The sequence below is a fragment of the Lynx canadensis genome, chromosome B2 (assembly GCF_007474595.2).
Source record: "Lynx canadensis isolate LIC74 chromosome B2, mLynCan4.pri.v2, whole genome shotgun sequence".
Classification (NCBI taxonomy): domain Eukaryota; kingdom Metazoa; phylum Chordata; class Mammalia; order Carnivora; family Felidae; genus Lynx; species Lynx canadensis.
Genome location: NC_044307.1, coordinates 20,714,170 through 20,734,697, shown reverse-complemented (window position 1 = coordinate 20,734,697; position 20,528 = coordinate 20,714,170).

Genomic DNA, 20,528 nt, shown 5'->3' with positions numbered 1-20,528 from the left:
ATAACCAAATCCAGCTTAGGAGCTCAACAACTCAGGTGTGGGAAGTCCGTCTACAAGACCTGGTTATGAGGATCAGGAAATATTTCCCATTGGTCAGAGGAGGAGATGTCTGGAGGATGAGGATGTGGAAGACTTGTGAGAAGTAGGAGGTGAAGGGATTCCAAGATCAGTGGTAGTGGGGTTGGGGAGGCAACATGAGGGAAGCAGAGAAGAGTCCATTGGGCAGAAGGACGGAGAGGGCTTTGGACCCTGGAACAGAAGGTCTAGAGAGCTGCAGGTGACAGTCTGACTATAAATAACTCCCTTCGGACAGATAGAAAGAAAGCCTAGGGAACAATCTGGTTTCATGGATAATTTCCACGGGGACTTTGGAGACTATTGGAGAAGGGGATCCTGGGAAAAGACAGGCTTTCCTGTGATTCAAGGCAGTAAAAATCAAATAGATGAAGAATCAGAGTGTCTAGATATGGAGTCAACAGAACATGATTAGTTTGAATGCATAAATCAGTAAGGCCTGGGGTTACCTGGTTCCAGATGCCTTTTGGAAAAATGAATATTAAAAAAAAAAGGGACCAAAAGAATTAACTTATGTTTCATATAGATGAGTCTGGGTGCATCACACACTATGGTATGTTCTTAATTATACTTTATACTTTAGGAAATAATGGGGTACACACACACTAAAAATGGTTCCAACATCCAGCAGATAGATGGGCCCATCTTCAGCAAGAGGCAAGTGAAATGAACTTTGCCATCTTATGCTCAGTTGTAATCTTTTTCCAGTTAATTCTCGAGAAGACAGATGGTTCCAATTTAGTCTCAAAAAGTACACAGTAATAAAATAATCTTCAAATTAGCATGTTGGTAGGGCCCAGTGTTTACAATCCATTTTGAATAAAAAGCTTTGACTTTGTCTGTTTGCATTTCCATCAGGAAGATGGGGTTGCCAAGCAAACATTATCATGTTATCTTTTGAACTTTTATGTTCAGATTCTGATTCAGACATAACATTGTTTCTTTGAAATGCTCTGCAGAAGCTGACCAAATATTTATATATTTCTTCAAACATCAAGTTCCTTCTTCTCTCTCTTTTTTTCTTGGGAAGTAAAAAAAAAAAATCTGCTTTTCTGAAGATACCTCGTTAAACCTTGTTTGAATATTGTGAAGCTTTTTAGAAGACATTGGAGACCTGGTCTACTGGTTAAGCCTTAAGGAAGTGAAGGATTCCAGGAGAGCCTCATGATCTGTTTCATTCAGAAAATTCAGATGAGCAGTGGAGAATGATGGAAGCAGCATGGAGATAAGAATCTGGCTTATCATTTAGTGCATCCCAGTGAGGTACAAATAAGGAGAACATGAATTCTAAAACATGGGCTCTGGCTGCACCCTGGCTCCTCAGAACAAGATCTCAGTCCATGTTTCATTCCATTAATGGTGACCTTGAGCTAGGATTTTCTGGTGCCTCAATCATCATCCAGGTTCTAGGGCTGTGCTTGTTCAGTAGAGGGAGGATATTGGGATGGCTGTCATTCCTTTAGGATTTCTCCCAGTGAGACTTAGAGTATACCCCACCCCACTTTTAATTCTGGGCTGGTCTGTGACTGCCCCAGCAACCAAATATAGTAGGAGGGAAGCTATGGCAGTTCCAGGCCCAGCTTTGGGAGGATGGAAGCTTCCACTCTGGTCTCCTGGAGTGCTGAGCTGCCAGGTAACATATCCAACTACTCTGTGGGAAACACCATGTGGAAAGGCCCTGGGACTCTCTGGAGAAGGAGAGGGATCCTGCTAAGCCCAATATTCCAGACATTTCTATCAAGACACCAAGCATGTCAGCAAAGCCTTCTTAGACCCTCCAGATCCAGACTGAACAGCATCTAGTGACCCCAGGCAATAGCACAAGGAGGAGAAAGAATTGCCCAACTGAATCCTGCCCAGATTCTTGACCCACAAAATTGTGAGTGATAATTGTGGTTTTAAGCCATTGCAGTTTGGATAGTTTGTTTATATAGTAAGAAATAACCAGGGCAGGCATAGTGGCCACCCAGGAAATACAGGAGTCAGACACCATCCTGGGTGTACCTCGATGGGGCCCACTCCTAGGAGGTGGACTGTAAGAAAACAAACCCATAAAGAGGGATTCCTTTAAACATTTCCCCTGTCCCCAGAAAAGATTCACAGATACCCCTCAGAGACCCAGATTCAACTTAGGCCCAAGGTTACATGTCTGCCCAAGACTCTGTGCTTTTTGCTACGAGTCAGCGCCCTTGCAAATAGACTTCCAATGACCAGGCTCTACAGCCCATCATACCATGCAAGTCTGAATCTGCCTCATCACGTAGCTCAGGCTCAAGCCAGAATCTGCTATCAAAACAGTATCTCACTTGTACCCCAGGTCAGCATTTCTGATCTGTCAAAAATGTTCCTCGATCAAAATGACTCCTTTCTCTTTACTATATTGACAACTGAGCGATGGTTGAGGTTGGTCTTCTGCCAAATGTAGACCCACTCTATATCACAATTGTCTTTAACTGGAAATTTTCACCATGAGAATTCTCATAACAAGTACAGCTATAGTTAAGGAAAGAAAAGAACTCCTTGGAATGCAGCTTTGTAGATAAGAGTAAAAAATATCTCAACAAGTTACAAAATTTACCAGCTGCTCAAGCCTCAGTGTATATCACACAGACGATAAAATAAACAAAATCAATGTTATTTACTCAGCGTGAATAACTGACTCCTGGCTCTAGAACCATGGACATGTAATTGAACTTAAGCTGCCCTTCGCTGTGCTGTTCTTGTCAGGTGGTCCTCTGAATGTCATGGCTAATTATGACACTGTGTGAAAAAATCTGAAGGACTGGCATTACTGTTGAGGCAATAGCTCTCCATTAGGAAAATGGTGTTAAATTGATTAATATAATGAACTGTATTTTAGGATTTTAATACCTTTTCCATTGTTAGGAAATGGAGTGTGAAACTAAATTATCTCTCGGTCAAGTTGTTTGAAGTTCATTTTTTTGAGACTTTTCTGTATGGAATGATGATATTTTGATTTCAAGGATTTCTGGATATAAAGCAGAAAATTCAACTGGCTTAATTTCCCTAGAAAAGATCTCCAAACACATTTGTTACGCTTCTTCATTCAGTAGGAATGTCCTGGATGGGTAACGAATTGACATTTTGGTTTCTACTAGGGTTTTGTATGTGTTCTAGGGGACTTAGGAGTTCTTGGTGAGGATTTAATATTTTAATTTCTGTCTTAATTTCTATGGCTTTATAAAACAATGAATATTAGCATATTGTGAATCACCTGAATGACTGCATTAATACGTTCAGTCCCCTGCTTGCTTGAATTTAAATTTTTAAAAATGTTTTTATTGATTTTGAGAGAAATAGAGAGAGTGCATGAGCAGGGAAGGAGCAGAGAGAGAGAGAGAGAGGGAAAGGGAAAATCCCAGCAGCCTCCATGTGTCAGCACAGAGCCCAATGCAGGGCTTGAACTCACAAACCATGATCATAACCTGAACTGAAATCAAGAGTTGGGATGCTTAACCAGCTGAGACATCAAGGTGTCTCTGCTTGTTTGAATTTAATTTATAAATTTGCTTTTAAGTTATAGTTCCATGAGAACCATACCTATCACTTTAACCCTAGCTTTATGTGCATATATTTTACTTTATTAAGCTCATTTCTTTCTGCCAGGCATTGATCTAAAAACTTTACACGTACTATTGCCTTTGTTTCCTGCGACGAATCAAAGAAGAAGGCACCAGTATTATCCCCATCTTAAAAATAAGGATATTGAGGCACAGAGAGGTAAAGCTTAAGCAATGTAAGGCTCAATTGAAAGTTTTAAAAATAATAATAGAGATTTGTCAAATCATAGAATTGAAAAGTCCAGAGGTAGAGTGAGCTTCAGGTAGTTTGGCCAGGGGTCTGGCTCAGTTTCTCTGTAATTACTTTGGCTCAACCTCTACTATGTGTCAACTTCATTTTCTGGTTGGCTTTGGTCAGGATCCCAAGATGGCCGGCTTCCTCTACCAGGGCCACTTGGCTGTTGCTTGTTTTCACATTTCAAGCAACCTCTTTAAAACATGGTTTCAGGGGTGCCTGGGTGGCTCAGTCGGTTAAGTGGCTGACTTCAGCTCAGGTCATGATCTTGTGGTCTGTGAGTTCGAGCCTCGCGTCGGGCTCTGTGCTGACAGCTCAGGGCCTGGAGCCTGTTTCAGATTCTGTGTCTCCCTCTCTCTCTGACCCTCCCCTGTTCATGCTCTGTCTCTCTCTGTCTCAAAAATAAATAAATGTTAAAAAAATTTTCACCTAAAATAAAACATGGTTTCAGAAGAGAGTGGTAATTCCTTCCCCATCTCCGTTGCGTTATGCAGGGGTTTACTTCTGCGTACCATTTTGTCAACTGCAAGAACTTTGTTTCTTATGTGTGTGCTTTGGAAAAGGATAATATCGGGAGGTTGGGAATAGAAAGGAATATAAACTGAGTGGCAGATCAGGAAGAGAGGTTTTTCCACTAAAACTTGGGAGTAAGGAAGGAAGATGAAGAAAACCTAATATGGGACTTGGACCATATTCTCCTGTCTGTGGGAAGGAGGGAGCTGAGACATTAATCAGAGTTGCTGACAGCTCCTGATTTGCCTTGAAAAGATACTGGGCAAGTGAAGCTGTGTAACTCTGGGCAGTGGGAAGGGGGTGAAGAAATACCTACGTGCTCAAGCGCTACACAAAGTCTCTCAAACACACAGGTTGTTCCGTGTCTCTAGAATCATAGTAAGAATGAAACATTTCATGCCATAACATTAGTGACAAAAAATGTAAAAAATTTACATGCTCATTATCTTTAATAAAGAAAAACAAGCATTTCACTGAAACCAGGAAAAGCAAAATCATGAACGGTTTCTAGCTATTAGAACATGATAAATAGACCTTAATCTTAGAAAATAATTACCGCAGATTTATATACATAAAATATCAGTAAGTTGAAAATAGAACTACCACATGATCCAGCAATTGTGCTTCTGGATATTTCTCCAAAACAATTTAAATCAGGATTTGGAAGAGATGTTTTCACTCCCATGTTCATTGCAGCATTATTCACAATAGCCAAGAGGTGGAAACAACCTAAATGTCCATTGGCAAATGAATGGATAAAGAAAACGCAGTCTATGCATATGACGGAATATTATTCAGCCTTAAGAAAGAAAGACATCCTAATACAGGCTAAAACATGGATGAACCTTGAGGACATTATGTTAAGTAATATAAACCAGGCACAAAAGGACAAGTAATGTATGCTTCCTCTTATGTGAAGTACCTAGGGTAGTCAAATTCATAGAGACAGTAGAAAGGTGGTTTCCAGGGGCTAGGGAGAGAAGAGAGAAATGGGGGTTGCTGTTCAGTGAGTACAGAGTTTCAAATCTGCAAGGTGAAAAAGTTCTAGAGATCCACTATACATCATTTTGTCTATAGTCAGCAATACTGTGCTGCACACTGAAAAATTTGTGGAGGGGAGATCTTATGTTACAAATTTTTGCCACAATAAAAAATATAACTGGTAATTTACTGACTCCCTATGTTGTCTTTATGCTTGAATTTTGTGCATTTAAAGTGCTATTACAATGACATCCACATGTTTCCTTGTAATTTCTCCCTTCCCACCTTAGTTTTGCCTTAATGTTTCCCCAAGTTAAGCCATATCCTGGGGCTTCCAGAAAACTAGCTCTCCTAGGTGGGGATGGCCGCCACATGGATGCAAGCTTCTTAGGGTAACTGTATGTGGTTGTAATTTTCTTAAATTAAGATTTAACTAATAGTGCATCTGAGTCTCTAATGTTAGCAATTTTCTAAAAGTGTTTTTACTGTAGAAAACATGCAACTAAGTGGGAAATCTTTTAATTAATTACTTTCATGGTTAGTTACCCCTTCATTGCTTGTGTTTACAACTCATTTTCAGAAATAATTTTTGCACTTCAAAATGAGCACACAAGGTCAGAAGAATGACTCAAAAATATTAGCTTGCATTATCCCTACCATTTTAATTATTTCAGGCCTTACAAAAAAGATTTTTGACTAAAGTGACTTATTCATTTTTTAGAACTTATGCTTTAAAAAAATCAACATTTTACTTCTCTACAATAGAATGAAAACATACTTTTGAATATAAGATACTATTTTGACAGTTTCTGAATAGGCCAGTGGCCAGGAACTTTCTGAATCAGGAGGGTGTGACTCTAATTTTACAGTTTTTTTCCTTCTCCTGAAAATGAATCTTATCTATGCAATGTTTCATATTAAAAATAAATCTAATTGCTCAATTTATTCTTTAGGTCAAGAACTGTTATTAGTAGGAAGCCACTGTGGATGGCTAGAATGAATGTCAGGTTCATGGTTTACACATCCAGACCCTCAGGGACAATCCATTCTTATCTCTTTTCTGTTTCCAGTGAAGTGAAGAGGAGGGGGCAAGTCTGGTGCCTTACCTGATAGTGTGACAGAAGACTGGAACTCCACACTGGAAACCAGAAAACCTGGGAGGTTGCAGTATCTGTGGTCCTGGGTTCTGAGTTAGTCTGTCCGAACTGCCATAACAAAGTATCATAGACTGGTTGGCTTGAACAATCAGCTCTTGCAGTTCAAAAGTTGGATATCCAAGATCAAAGTACCCAGAAGATTTGGCTCCTGGTGAGAATTCTCTTCCTGGCTTGCAGAAGGCTGCTTTCTTGGTGCATCCTCACATGTTGGAGAGAGAGAGAGAGAGAAAGAGAGAGAGAATGAGAAAGAAAGAGTTAATTCTTTTCTTTTTTTACAAGGGCATTAATCCCATCATGAAGGCTCCACCCTCATGATCTCACTTAACCTTAGTTACCTCCCAAAGGCCCCATCTCCAAAGACCATCTCTTTAACATTGGGGGCTAGACCTTCAATGTATGAATCATAGCGGGGGGAGGGGGGGTAGCAACCCAATTGAGTCCAGATCAAGCTGCTTTCATTGCCTTTCTTCTGGAATAGAATAGGAGCTCTGATTTTCTGGGACATATCCAGGAAGAGAATTCTTCTCTGTATCTTAGTTTTAATATTTAAAATTGATACTTACCAGCAACTTCTCAGAAATGTCAAAATATATTTAGATAATAATTGCATATTATGGCACACCAAATCTACTCTGATGCCTTAGATGTAAAAGTTAATCCAGCAAATAGTTTTCATGATTATTATCACTTTTTGAGAAATTATTACTATACACCTATTCTTATTACCATTCAAAATTCCTTTTCACTTGTGGGACGTGAGATCTGTTTCTGATGACTTCAAGCTCGGGTTCTAGCTCTGGCCCCAGGACTTGCAAATCTAGACTGTGAATTTTCCCACCTTTAAAAAGTTCCTTCTCTCCATATCCTTTGGGAAAGAGGCATGGATGTCTTCCATCTGCTCTCAAGGTGTTGATGTGACTTCTCAGAGTTATGTGCCCACTTCCCTCACCATTGGTCTCAGTCTGGAATCCACTGACTGCAGTGTGCCTGTGTGTGTGCATGCATGCGCATGTGTGTGCATGCATGCGCATGTGTGTGCATATGTGTGGGTGTGTGCATGTGTTGCCCGTGTACACGTGTGGTGTGAAGGATACTGATTGAACAGGATCTTTATTTTCAAGTGATAATTATCCAATACCAAGCAGCTTAGGAAAAGGGAGAATGTACTGAGTCATATAAGTAAATGGTAGAAAGAACAGCGTTCTCTCTTTCACTTCTTTCTTTTTACATGCCATCATTTTCCTAAATTATTGTTTTCCTTAGGGTTTGAATCATGGGTACTGGTAGTAACAGGCACACACGTTCCCAACTTTTCCCTCTGAGAGGACAAAACTGGGAAGGGTTCTGATTGGCTGGCCTGCATCCTGGGCCAGCTGGAAGAGCCTAGCTGGGGCCAAGAGCTTCTCTTCGACTGGTGTGGCCTGAGTTGGTGCCATGAAGCTCACAGGTGGACCCTATGTTAAGACTAAAGCAATTTCCTCAAAGAAAGGAGGGAAAGGCAAGATCACCATGGGAATTGTGAGCTAAGCAGCCACCTCACTTCTCAAACTGTTTGTACTACAGTGATACAGGCCTCACACCCCTCTTTGTAGCTCTGGGGAGCTTCTCTTTATAGCCTTCCACACATAGCTGTCTGGGTGGATCAGATTTTATTGGAGGAATGGGGAAAACCAAAGGGAATGACAACCTATGGTAAGAATTGCAAACTGTATGCTGACATTATCTGTGGTCTAAGGACAAGTAGGTAAGGTGGCCAGCCTCCCATAGGGGACTCTGTTCTGATGCACCCAGTTTCTGTGTGCGGGCCCTCAACCCCTGTACCATGTGCCTCCTTCCTCTAAACTTTACCTCTCTGCCATTAGAGGGATTAAGAAAACTCTATCAGGGGCACTGTTAATCCCCCAGGACACACCTTTCTCCTGACAGCAGTACTTTTCCAGAGTCTTAGCCCAGAAATAGTATCTCAGGGGCTCTGGGAGGATGGGCTCTGGTGGTCTTTGCCTCTCCAAGTCTCCCAGAGTTGGTCAGGCAGTGGGCTTTGGTACCACTGCTTCAAATCCAACCAAGAGTGTCAGACTCTTCCTGGATACTGTCCTGGCAGACTTCCCTAGGTTGTTCTTCTTTATGCCCTGCCCACCAGTGTGGGTTGTGAAAGTGCATATTTATTTTCCTGATTGTCTAACAGAAAGAAAGAGATTAATACTTTCCTCACAGTTCTGTAATTGCAAGGCCTACTTACTCACAATGAAGTTCTGTTCACTTTGGATTTCAAATGGTTTCCCAGTGGGCCTGTTGGGGATAATAAACAGGCGCATTACTCAGCCATATTCAATGGCTGCTTCCCTGGCTACTAAAAAGACCTTGCCAATACACTGAATTTTCTGCTTAGAGAGGCTGGATTAACTTCTTAGATAAGGATCATGCTTCTTAATCTCTGTCTGGGGAAAAGAGTTGGTTTTTTTTCTCTCCACTGTGCAAGTGATTTTCCTTTGAGTATCCCCAGCAAGCTTGAAAACTTTTTTTGAAGTTTATGGTTGTGTCCTAAAATTAATGTAAATGTTGCATTCTATGCCATTATATATGTTTATAAGTAATGTTTTAAATTACTTCCTATTGAGCAAAATATATTTTCTGAAAAGATGTGTCATATTCTTCTTGTTACCCTGTTATTCTCCAGCTTTGAGTAATTCTTGGCAATGACTCGAGAAAACTGGTAATATGTCATTACAGCCTTACTACTCCCTCCTTTCCAATCTCTAATCTTCTGAAGCAACTTGGAGGAGCCCAAGCCTTTGTAAAACTGAATCTTAGGGACATATAACCTCACCCAGATCTTAGAGTGTGATGAAGGGGAACAAAATTTCCAGACAAGCTCAGTCAGGACAGTCAGAATGCCCTTTGGCATATGCAACACCCATACTTTCTTTCAATAACTTTCTGACTTGGGACTTGAGCTTTCATGTACTCACTGGCCATTATGAATCATTGATTCAGATATTTCTCAACTGAATGTAGCACCACCAACTCCTGGTCAACTCCTGGAGATCCTGGACTGGGTGTGTATGTGAGTCAGGACATCCGCACTCCTCTGGATCTGGTGGATACATTTTGCTGCCCAGTATCCATTCACTCGTCTCTGATAACCACACCCCAATATCACTCTGGGGAACCACCCCTAATCCACTTTCCTTCCATCTACTTTTGGTTGTTTTGGCTCCTTTGAGGTGCAGAACATATGACTCAGGTCTGGCCAATCAGCATGTCTCAGTTCCCTGGCTAGGGACCCAGTATGACTCAATCAGAGTGAATAAAATGAAATCCTATTGGGCTTAACGCCTGGAAGATATACAATCTAGATCTTCTGTAGACATCTTGTGATCAGGAAGAGAGAGACTGTCTGAAAACAAAGCCAAGATACAGAATAGACCATGGCCAATAGACCATGTGATGAAGACAAACTGGGTCCTGGCAACATCATTTGGCATTTACACAAAGCTATGTTTGAAGCCAATATTACCCCTGAACTTTTCAGTTATCTTAGTTAATAAATTACATTTTTTGGCTTAATCCTATTAGGGCCAGATTTTTTTTTTTTTTTTTTTGTCTCATGGAAATGAATGAATTCTAACTGTATGTTCCGTGTAAGCAGGATCTTGCCTGATTTACCACTGTATCAGTAGAACTGAGAACAATGGTTGACATGTAATAGGCATGGAAGAAATATTTGTTGAATAAATGAGTGATCGATAAGTTAGTACCAGGAGTAAGAATTAGCAAGTAGCAGATTCCATAATTGGCTGGGTCAATGTTGAATGGAAGTCAGAAGGAATTCTCTACCTCAGGTTGTAAAGTTGACAATAGTAGTTAAGCATAGTAAAAATGCTAATCAAATTTTCATCTGCTCTTGTGTTGGCACTCACACCATGGACTACCAAAGGTGACAACACAAGGGGACTTGGTAGGAAGAATTCTGGGTGTTAGAGTATGCTGGTTACTTTTTGTGGTTTCAGTGAGGGCTTATAATAAAAACATAAGCCTAAGCCAAGAACAATTTGTGATTGATTTTGAAGACACTCTTCAGCTTAAATTCATGTCATTAAGAAAGGAGTTGATAGAGTATAGCTTTTAAGTAGCATTACCTCTTAAGACCATCTGAGATATGACTATGGAGGATAATGGACAAAGAGATCTTCCAAGGAGAAACCATGAGCCATGGAAGAAAACAGATGAGGGAGAACTTCCTAGAGCTGTCCAGATTGGTTAACCAAGGATCAAGGTCCAATGCCAGGAAGTAAGCCTTGTTATTCCTGTCCAGTGGAACATGATATTTGTTTTGGATTGACGAACACTAAGTAATTTCTAATTGTTGCTTTTCTCAAATGGCTTAATGGAAGTTATCTTGTTCTTCCCCCACCACTGTATATTGAGTGTCAGGGGTTGCTAAAATGATCAGTTAGCTATATCAGATTATGATGCATGACATTTTTCCTTGACTGGCAAGATTGCATATTATCCAGAGATCCTAGGTTTGGTGCTGGATTAGAATTGGATTATCTGCTTTTGGAGAAGTGGTGAATGTATTTTAAGTAGGTATTTCAAGCAACTTTGTAAGATATGGGAGGAAGCATGCATGCACATGCATGTATGTGTGTGTGTGTTCAGAGATGCCCAGAGGAGTGGATTGTAATGGATTTTAGTTGTATTTTGTCACCCAGAAACCATTTACCTTTATTCTGACAACCATATGTGATCTCTTTCTGGGAGGTCACCCCTTACCCATTCCCTTGATTACATATCCACATGTAGATTTGGAGTATCCCATTGCCTATCTGCATGCAACCCAGAAGAAGTCAAATAAACATGATGGGACTCCTAGAATCTCTGGGAAAGATATTCTTGCTGTTTGTAGTGCAACTGAAGCTTAAAGAAGAAAAGATATGAAACTTCTATAGTCACCTTATGACCACAGAGGGAAATCTTATTTGAGGATAAAGCCAACATATGGAAGGCTGTAGAACTGAGTCAAAAGACAGTGATGCTGGATCTTAATGTTATATTTGAAATCCCCACATCGCAGTCACTGCCTGAGGTCAGTTTTGTCCTTACACCTTCCAGGTCAATGAGCCAATACATTCCCATTGATCAAAATACATGTTCTGTTGGATTTCTTGCCATTTTCAACTGGAGAAGTTTTAACTGATGTCATGGACAAGTATACACTCTCCTGGAGATGCCCTGAAGGAGATGTTCTGAAAGGAGGGCCTGAGACAAGGACTTGCTCCTAGGTGCACAAAGTTTATTCAGGAGGTGATTTATGGAAGCCAAAATGAGAGAATAGGGAGAAAGAGACAGAAAGGGTCAGTTCCACTGGGGATTCTCTGAGGAACTGTGGAATGCAACTCAAGATTGTCCCACCAGGAGACAGGTGGTCTGTAACATTTATATACTGGCCTTTGCCCCTGTTATTTGAGGGCTATCCCCAGGAGTCTTAACTCCAGTGTGTATATGGATTGAAAATAGTTGAATCTCAGCAGATTTAAATAGTTTTAGAGAAATCTCAAAGTAAGAACATCAGAGGGACCTTGAGAGAAGCTCTTGATGTGGGATGTTGGTAGTATGCACAGAACTGTTGGTCAGAGATGCACTGAAACTAGATGGACTGGAGGGATGTGGTATGGTGTGCCAGAAGCACGAGCTACATGATTCATTTCCCATTTTTTTCTATTCAAGTTTCTCTAATAACAGACCTCTTTAAATCAACTATAGAAATTGAAGAACCTGCTCACACCTACCTTGGGCTTAGCCTATTCCAATACTACTCTTCCAAATCATCAAATTAATGTCTTCAGTATCATGATGCTAGAGCAACCTTCATAAGAAGACTCCAGGTAAATAAAAATTTACCTCTGCCCCCACACCTGCTTCTCAAAGAAGCTTGTTTGACTAAGGTAAATTTACCAGTGGGATATAAGACATTTCTAAAAATCAAAAATGTTTAAGTAGTGAAGACCTGAGCTTATATGGATTCAGGACTCAATGCACATAGAATCTGACCGTTCTCTTATGAGGAAGCTGACATAAACCAGGACAGCTAAAGCTCACAGTTGATGAACTGAGTCCAATCCTTGACATACATGAATTCCAAATCTAATCTGTGCTAATATAGGCTGGAAATCAGGTCAAGAGGTATCATATCATAATGTGGGGAGATAACTTGAGGACTTTTGTCTTAGGCTCCTCCTTTCTCCTGGAAAATATCATGTAACAGATGTCTCTTCCTCAGAACCTAGAGATAATTGTGTATGTCTATGTGTAGAATAATTAACTGTGTCACCTGGGTGACTCAGTTAGTTAAGCACCTGACTTCAGCTCAGGACATGATCTACAGTTCGTGAGTTCAAGCCCTGTGTCAAGCTCTGTGCTGACAGCTCAGAGCCTGGAGCCTGCTTCAGAGACTTTGTCTCCCTCTCTCTCTGCCCTTCCCCCACTTGCACTCTGTCTCCCTCCCCCCCCTCTCAAAAACAAATAAACATTTTTTTAAAAAGTTAAAAAAAAAAGAATAACCAGTAAATTTAAAAATTATTTTTGGGGCTAACGTGGTTGACAGCTGGCTTGCCAACCAGATATATCTGTTCTTGTTTTGTCTTTAGATAAGTCTGAAAAGAGAATGTATATGAAATCTATAGACTGATGGAATCATCACTTCAATTGGTATGGGCCTTGAGGCCTCCAAGGCTGTGGTAACTGAACTTTGGAATATAGAAGTCCTCCTTGGATAAATGGCCAATAGGATAGCAGACAGGACAGAGACCAAGTGTGTGTGTGTGTGTGTGTGTGTGTGTGTGTGTGTTGAAGCAAGATCTTCCCCTGTGCAGACTTACTGGGCCCCTTCCTACCCAGACAACCTCTCACTGGTAACCAACCTTTCCCAGATGTCACTGCTAAAGGAGTAGATGCCATCACTTGATTGTATCTTCTTTCTTTCCTGTTCTTTGTTTAACTGGTTGAATATTTTGGCTTTTAAAAGTCCACAGTAAAGTAAAAGCAATTGCATTTTGTCATGAGATTTTTTTTGTCTTTAATCAAAAATGCCTTTTCACGAAGTAGAAGTGTATGGTATCTCCTGTATTACTTTACAGGATTAGATTATAGTAAAACCTTGGTTTGTGAACATAATTCATTCTGGAAACATACTTGTAATCCAAAGCACTTGTATATCAAAGCAAATTTCCCCATAAGAAATAATGGAAACTCAGATGATTCATTCCATAAGCTAAACATACTCATGCAAAAATGATTACAATTCTGTACTATAATACAAAATAATAAAGAATATACAAAAGAGAAAGAAAAGTAAACAAATTAACCTGCACTTACCTTTGATAACCTTCGTGGCAGGTGTGAGGGAGAAGAAAGAGGGAGGGTTATTGTGTAGGACGATTTTCACTATCACTAACAGAATCACTGCTATCTATTGGCTCAACGGAATCTTTTTTTTTTTTTTTCGTGCAACTTTCACAAGGAACGTATCCAATGACAATTGCTTTGGCCTTCTTTTGAGGATTTCATGGAAATATGACGTTGCATTGTCGTTAAACAGATTCATTGCTTGCACTGCTACAGCCTTATTCAGGTGATGCTTTTCTTCAAAATTTTGCACTGTTTCCCAAATTCTACACATCTGCCTAATCTCACTTGAAGTGATGGATTTCTCCGCCTTTTTCTCCTCCTCCTCTGCAGATGAGATGCAGACTTAGACTTCTTATAAAATCTTGCAATTTTGGTCACTCACATCCATGTTTGTACTTCTTGATGATTTCCTTCTTAACTTCCACCATAATCATCTCCTTACTGCTTTTATTTTCAACTTTTTCTGCATGGGGCCATTGTATATGCTTGCATGGATGTTGACTATAGTCCAGTATTAATAAACTCTTGTCATATGCTGTATTTAATGGCACTGGCAATAAGGCAGTGAAGGAAAGGGTCTATATCTGCAGGCAACCTGACCTAGAATGAAGCAAAGCATTTTTAAGTTTGCTCTTGTATGGAAAAGCAAAGGACTGTCCATAGGTGCTTTCAAATGACAAAAAATACACCAGTGCTAGTTGTGGGCACTTGCCAACATTCTGAAAAATCACTGATTTCTGCCAAACACTGTGGCCTGAGACTGAGCATGGGAGATGATCACCCACAATCCCACAGGGAGAGAGAAAAAGAGAGAGAGAGAAGAACCATTGGCTCAGTTGTGATTACGTGATGTTTGGCATCATGTACTACTTGTATTGCAAGCCATCACTTGTTTATCAAGTTAAAATTTGTCAGAAATGTTTTCTCATCTTGTGGAATACTCGCAGAACAAGTTACTTGCAATCCAAGGTTTTACTGTATTTCTGTTCTCTGTCTTTTCTAAAGGAAGTGTGGGAAGGGGCAGAGATCTCTTCAATCCAAGAGATCCATCACCACCTCTCCCCATTTTTAAGTATTTAACCTTACCATTTCAAGTCCTGAAAATATTCTTCTATGTCCTCCAAAGGATTCAGCATTCTGGAAGGACTAGTTCTGCCAAATAACCAGTTAACGTAACAAGAAAAAGAGAGTCCAGACTTCAGAGTTGCATTTTGGCTATGACCCTACTTTGCAAAATATTGATCATGGCCTGTATAAATTTCTGGAAGCCTTGCATATAGGATGATGCCCTTTGTTATAATAACTGTGACATTTTTACCTAGGACAATGGGAGACTCAGAGAGTTAGCTTCATTTTTGATTCCTGAACTCTGTTGGCAACCTCCACATGGACTCCATGCTACTTCCTGGACCAGCAAGAGTATTTAGTAATGTTGGACACTTCCAAAGATTGCTTATATTATGCCCTGTGCTGGATCTCCATACATTCCAGCCACATCTGCATAAATACAGATATAAGATTCTGTCTTATTGAGCATCCCAGCCATTATCTTATGGCCTGCAGTTTATATCCTGGTTCTGGGAAGTATATCCAAATTCCACCATGTCTTTGAATATATCCTGGAAGAATATTTTAATGTCTGTATTTATAATAAACACAGAATCAGACTGAGATTCTCTGTAACACAGAATCTTGTCGGCCAACCAACAAGAGCTGAAGCAAATCCTAAGAAGCTGTTCAAAGCACAGACTCCAGAAACAAGAGAGATCATTTTTTAATAGGAGATGCTGCTGGCTTACCTGTGGACATACCTATGCCTGCCTTTGCTGAAAATTGGAAGACTTTCCAAGGGTGACTTGCGTTTTGGAGGCAATCAGCCCCACTGCGTCCTGCCTGACCCATCCTCTCCTATTTTCTGCTAGTCCCTCCCCTCCACCCCTTATCCTTCTGTTCAGCTCTGTGGAATGGGCATGCACATTGGGGAAGGAAACCAAACTCTAGTTATTTTGGCATGATGGTGTAGCTATACTAGAGATCAACAAATATTTGGTTAATACATGAAGATGTGTCTGCTTGCATATTTTGGGCAGGTATTTATAACATTCTTAGACATGCAGTACTTTAATCAGAACGCACCTCACCTCATTACATTTGGAGCGCTGCCTTAAAACTCAGAATTTATCTGGGAATCTGGATTATATTTTCTGCCTAAGAGCTGTCCTGAGTACATTCCTCATCACTTGTGCCTGAGCCAGGTGAAAACAAAGCAGGATTCCATTAGAGTCATATCCCTCAAAAGCACTAAATCTCAAGACTTCCATTTTGGGTTGTATCTTCTTGAAAGCAATTCTACTTGATTTTATAGATGCTCAGTTTTGTCTTTGGGGTACAAGAAATACAAACTAAAAGTACAGAGAACCAAACACATCTGCCTCCTGAGCAGAGAAATTTAGTAACTATCAACGTATAAGAGAATTTAGACCAGCTCCTTCATTTTAGAAAACAACTTTCATGCCAGTAGTCATTATATTCAATCATTTAATTAATCTGATAATTTCCCAGACTGTCTTCATTACATTTGCCTGGTATTGGACTTGCTTTTGGTTTAATTTTCTTTTGGTTGACATAGTTTTGCTGAAGCTGATTTCTAGATTTTCCTATTGCCACCCTCAAATTCAGACTACGGGTTGAGTAGAACGTGGAATTAATTAACTGTAACTGTTATATTCCCTAAATGTCTCTAACCTGTGGCCTCATCCAACAACAGATACTGATGGGTACATCTCTAATGGATGATCCTGTACTGGAGAGAGATGAATTGTTCTCTCCTTTTTCCAGATGGTTCTGTTCAATAATGTAATATGTAGATGATCACCACCTGCCTACAACAGAAGAGCCAAATAAGCATTAGGGGTCTTAATGTCTTATTTCCAACTTGGTAATTAAGTAACTAAATTATTAAGCTCAGAGGAGGTGCTACTTGTATTTAGGCAAGAAAGTTCTTTGGTCTGAAGGATTGTTCTATGCATTATGGGATGTATAGCATTTCTGGGCTCCTCCCAGTTAAAGCGACAATTGAAACTGCTCCTACAACTCTCAAACACTTCACCCAATTGAGGATCACTAAAGGAATAAGGACTTGCTTTCAAGAGAGTGTCTGGGAGTTATGCGGCAAAGCTATACTTACCTTTAATGAAGAATCCTGAAGGACAGGCAATAGATAAATGATACCCTCATTCTCCACTAGAAGTAGCTCTTTCTGCATGGTGTGACTTGTACTTTAGATTGGCCAAGCTCTTGATCTATGCCCAGATAGCTCCAGAAAATTTTCCAAAGGGATCGTAGATGCTTGACTTTGAGCATTTCAAAGGCTTGACTTTGGGTCTGGAGTTTCTCTAGAAGCTATTCTGCTATTCTTCTTGGGATTGGAAACAGATTCAGGGCATGGGACACTATTATCCATAATTTACTTTTTGTCCCTCTTCAGGCACCCTAGTATAAGGCTGCTGTTAACCAGATGGGCTGTACTATAAGGGGGTGAAAAAGATCCCATCTTTGTCAGGCTAAAAGAATTTCCAAAACTAATGAAAACTTAAGGAACCAAATGCTTATTATATGTGATTATCACAGTGAAGCATTGTTTTAGAATGTTGTTGACACAGGTCTTGGGACTGTGTGTTCATAAACATAGTGCTCTCATGGGTGGAAGAAAATTCCAATCTAGGTTATTTTTAGAGAAAATTGTAGTTCTTTGTTTCTCCTAAAATAGAAAGATCATATTTTCAATGCTTTTGTGGCTATATCATGTTAATGAGAATAGTAAAAATATGTGGTCCTAACTGGCTAGATACAGGACTCATACAAGACACAGGTGGCAAGCACACTCTTATTCCTTCCTAAAAGATTGAATACTTATTTGTTGATTATGTGTTATGTCTAACACACTGCTAAGTGTGGAAGAAATACAAATAAGTATGTTATATAAGATACATTTATTTCCTTCCCACCAGGAGTTTCAATGAGCCACATACATACAAGGGATGGTAGAGAATCAAAGGCAGTTTGGGATATATGCCACCAGGGCTGTCACTGTGCATTGTTCAGAAAATCTTTTGTTGGCAATATTATAGTAGCTTTATCTCCAAGCCACATGACCATACCTCCCACATTAGTATTTTCTCCATGTGGATTTCAACTCTGCATCTGTAGGAGTCTTTCCAACCTACATGTTTAGTGAGATTTAATGCTTTGGGATAAAAGCTTCTGCAATATAGTGATTTTTCCCCCAAATTAGTGTAATCTTGAGCTTTCTGAACACCTCTGGAAATATGTTGTCCTGAACAGTCTAATTTCCTAAATGGCTATGGGTCCAGTCCTTTGAAGGGATAGGGTGGGACACTCATCTACTTTATTACCTTGAAAATGATTAACCATTTTTGATTCAGGCTTCCTAGTCAACTTCAATCCCATTACAAATCAGCAAGCATTTTATTGAATGGCAGTTCTGGGTAACACAGTTATGAGGGATACAAGAACTACTTAATGAGGCTCTACTCTTCCAGAGTCACAGATTAGTGATTCTTAGCCCTGATTATCAAACAAGATAATCTGGCAAGTTTCAAAAATATTCAGACCTGCTGAATATTACTCTCTGACAGTAGGACCCAGACATCATTTTATTTTATTTATTTATTTATTTATTTATTTATTTATTTATTTATTTTACTATATGATCTCAGTTACATTTGGAATCTAAAAACACCCTGCCATCATAGAACTCAGAGAACAAATTGGTAGTTGCCAGAGATAGGGAGTGTTGGAAGGGCAAAATGGTTGAAGGTGGCCAAAAGGTACAAACTTCCAGTTATAGGATAAGGAAGTCCAGGGGATATAATATACAACATGGTGAATATATAGAATACTGTACTGTACATTTGAAAGTTGCTAACAGAATAGATATTCAAAGCGCTTATCACAAGAAAAAAATTGCAACTATGTGTGGTGATGGCTGTTAACTAAACTTATTCTGGCTATCATTTTGCTCTTTATACACATATGAAATTGTTATGTCATGTACCTAATGCAATGCAATATTATACATCAAGTATATCTCAGTTTAACATTAAAAATTTTGTTATGTTATTTTGTTAATAAAAAACTTTTTAGATGATTCTCATGGGCCCCTGGGGTACAGATCTGGACAAACAGACCAAAACAACCATAATAACAATTTGATAAATATTACAATAGAGGTATAAATAAAATGTAAGGAAAGGCTGGAAGAGGAGGTTAATTTCAAATGGGAATACTGAAGATCTTTTCTTGAAGAATGCAAGTGTGGAGTGGGACAAATTGCTGAAACTTTTGATTTCACATGTCTGCACTTCATCATATTTTCCAAGTTCTCTCTCCTATTAATGGGCTATTAGCTGTCCCTCTTACAGCTGCGAGTGTACGTCTATAACAGCCCATTTCTAATGGAATATTGCTAAGCATCTGGGGCTAGGAAATTTAATGTCTACGTTTGTTGGAATTGAATGTAAATTAAGAGTAAACAGGTTGCACTTCCCACTAAAGGAATGAGGACTCCTTAGAGAAATGGCTGACTCCAGATCTGGGGCAGGAAACATATGTGATGAACCTAGGACATCTTGTGCCAGAAAGCAAGGAAGCTATCAGGACTAATGGGGTCCTATCACAAGAACAGAGATCTAACTTGAGGAGACTTCCATGGGCCAAAGAAGGGGCTATTTGAGTATTGGCAAGGATAATAGCTGTAATAGGTTGAAATAAATACATAAATATCCAAGGGCTCACAATGATACTAAAACACAAAAACAATAAAAGCAAGAAAACTAAAAAAACCCCAAAGACCAAAAAACCAAAAACTCAAACCTCAGTGATGAGTTGGAATTACAGGGCACTATGAAAATTCTAAAGTAACATCAAGAGTTTGTCCTTCCTTTCTTATATTTACCCTTTCAAGGCAAACAAATAGTTCTTATAGGAAGTTGTCCCTTTTTTAAAGCATATTTTCAGTTAATCAGTGAAGAAGAAATTAGAAAAATCACATTTTGAAACTTGTAATAGTTATCAGTGGATCTATCTATCTACCTATGTATCTGTTATCCATCCATCTATCATCTACTATCATGAATCTCAGCTATCTGCTGATGCATGACAAACCACAATCATATGGGTCTGCTGGGGTCACTAATGTGGCTACATTATTTGGGGCTACATTCTTTGCACCCAGGGTTTCAGTGTCCAAGATGGCCCCACTCACATTGCAGGCCTTGGTGCTGGCTGTCACCAGGGAGTCTCAGTTCTCCTGCCAGTGGCCTCTCATCATTCACAGTCTGTCCTGAGCTTCTTCACATGGTGGTTGACTTCCATGAGGGTGGAGGCAGAAGCTGTCAAAGCTGGCTGGTCTCTTAAGGACTAAAACCTCAAAGGATACCATATCTCCTCTGCCACCTTCTATTGGCTGAAGTGAATCACAAAGCCAGTCCAGATTTAGAGGAAGGAAAGTGGACTCCAGCTCTGATGGGAGACATGGGCATCTCAGGAATAACT